We start from the raw sequence: 2,800 nt of genomic DNA on the forward strand, positions 1-2,800 counted from the left end.
CATACAAACATTATATACATACATCCATACACAGCAACAAAAAATAATCACTTTAAAGCCACCTTTCTCTTATGACTACTGTGTAGGAAACTTCTACGATGTTAATAGCTTAACATAACTTGATATAAGACTAGACTTTTGAAGCTATTACACATTATACGCTATTCTCGTGTATTGTAGATACACTATTTATCCACCTGGTTATTGACTTTCATCTCCAAAACTTTTCAATTTTTGTTCAAGTCTTCATTTCCACTTACGGATTACAGATTCTTTTCACAACCTATCTTTCTGTCTACTAGTGACCGAACCATATTTTACATCCTTTGCAAACCTGTATACTACTCTTGCATATATAACACAATTTATATTCTTTTAGTTATGCTGTAAAACGGATTTTGAGCGAAGCGAAAAATCTGTTTATGTGTGAGATGGCCATGTCGTCCTGATGGAAGGTTCCTTCAGTAGCTTCCTTTGGATATATATGACTACCATGATATTTCCAGAGAATTAAACTAAAGGTTTTCACAGAATTCTAACTTCTGGCGCAAGTACCCTAAAGGTTTCCCTTTAGAATATCATTTATCAACAGGGGACGCATGCATTAACACGTCACATGGCCATCTGCACCCCACCTAGCGTTTACGCTTCGAGGGGGAAAGGTGGCGAGGTAACTGAGATGCCGTTCCAAAGTTACCCTACCTTCGTTACTGTTACGGTACTCGCAATGTAAACAAACCGTCCGCCATACTGTGTGACGTCACGTCCGTCCTCATTCCGTTCTAGCTTACAACCAGCCTCCGTGATACAATACAGCAGGGAGGGGCCTGGCAGGCTGAACTGGAACAGTTGGGCGGGTCTATCAGGACGACATGGCCATCTCACCCAAAAATAGATTTTTCGCTTCGCTCAAAATCCGTTTTTTCGGCTCAAGCCATGTCGTCATGATGGAAGTGTACTAGAGAATTAATGTATCGTTCCCATTTCAAGTGCCTTTTACTCCGATTAACATTCCCGCGGTCTGGTGACCGAGGAGACCGTTAAATGTCACTACCAGTGGCATTACAATGACCTGGCATCCCGCCCCCCTGGCAGGGAAGGTCCTAATAGGACAAGAGGAACATCTCAAAGTAATCTGACGAGGAAAGACTCACCTGGATTAAGAGATCGTACCGGTCTCAAGACAGATCAGAAGGGTAAATATTTGTGTAGGAACAAATTTTATACCATTAGGTGAGTGTATATAAGGTAGTAGGTATACTAACTATAATAAACTTTAGAAATAAGTTCAATAAAACAAAAACAGCAATGCAATATATTTTCATGTAAAAATAGGAGCGAAATTAGACATATATGGTAAATAAAAAAAATATTTTATTTGAAAATTCCATGGAAATATGGAAAATTATGTACAATAATAATATTGGATAATAGACATAGATTTTCTGTAAGATGGTGATGCAGAATCTGAAAGGGAAAAATTTTGCCTTTAATCACCAGTTCCTTGAGGAATGCCAGTCTTTTAAAATTATAATACACTTCATGTCCAAGAACATGTAGCACACGTGTAAGAATCTATGTCGCTTCACCTTGATAAAGAACAGTCTATTAGTGACACTAAGTGTCCCTTGAAATCACTATGTATCGCACTAGGGTCAACACAGGCACCCGTTTGAGCTAAAGTCCCGAAAAAACTCACTGTCCTACGCAGCACTAAACAGCCGGTTTCATCACTCTACCTGCTGCCACCACGAATCTCTTGACTTCGTGCACCTGCTTTGAATAGTGTTTGAAGAAAACTCTAGGGGACCTCCAGCCTGTGAAGGATCGGGGGCTTTCAAAATCCATTCCTTGGAAGAAATTTAGAGAAATGGCGACTTTCCTAGGATCATGACCTGCGGGTGTACTGTCAGGATCTGCTCTGCGAATAAAGTAGGTGATTTTCACTCTTAGTTGTTTTAATGACAGGTCACTACCCAACGTTTCTCCTTTAAAAAGCTGTCCTCCACCAAAGTCTGAAGTTCTTCGAAGATAGACCTTAAGACTCTCCACTGGGCATAGAGAGACATCTTCGTTCAGGGGGCAGATTTTTCAAGGGCCCCATCTTTTGGTCGGAAGTTAATTTTTAGCAAGAAACGTGGGGTCAGGGAAGAGGGTAAGTTCCCCTGTGTCGGCGAACTGTATCTGGCCCTCTTCTCTTGATAATGCCACTATTTCACTGACTCTGGCTCCCGAGGCGAGAGCAAAAATGAAAGTTAACTTTTTGAGTCAAGTCTTTCAGAGGGCAAGAATCGTTGTCCAGGTTAGAGGCAAAATGAAGCACCTTATCCAGGGACCAGGTGATGGGTCTCGGTGGAGGTGCTGGACGGAGTCTAGCACACGCCTTTGGGAGTTTATTGAAGATTTCGCTGGATAAATCTATTTGGAAGGCGTATAGAAGTGGTCTGGTCAAGGCCGATTTGCAGGTGGAAATCGTATTGGGTGCTAAGCCTTGTCCATGAAGGTTAATAAAGAAGGACATGCAAAAATCTATGGAGATTTCCGTAGGATTTTTTGCCTTAACGAAGGATACCCACTTCTTCCAGGATGATTCATATTGCCTTCTGGTAGACTTCATTTTGTATTCCTCTAGGAAGTCCAAACTTTTCTTCGAGATCCCAAACCTTTTCTTCACGGCTAGGGAGAGAAAATCATGAGATGAAGATCTTTGACTTTCTTTGATGAAGCGAAGACAGTCGACTTCTGCACTTGTTGGGAGAGAACTGGGCCCGGCAGGGGGATCAGCTTGGGCTGTAGCTCC

Source organism: Palaemon carinicauda, chromosome 1 (genome assembly GCF_036898095.1).
Source record: "Palaemon carinicauda isolate YSFRI2023 chromosome 1, ASM3689809v2, whole genome shotgun sequence".
In the NCBI taxonomy this organism is placed as follows: Eukaryota; Metazoa; Arthropoda; class Malacostraca; order Decapoda; family Palaemonidae; genus Palaemon; species Palaemon carinicauda.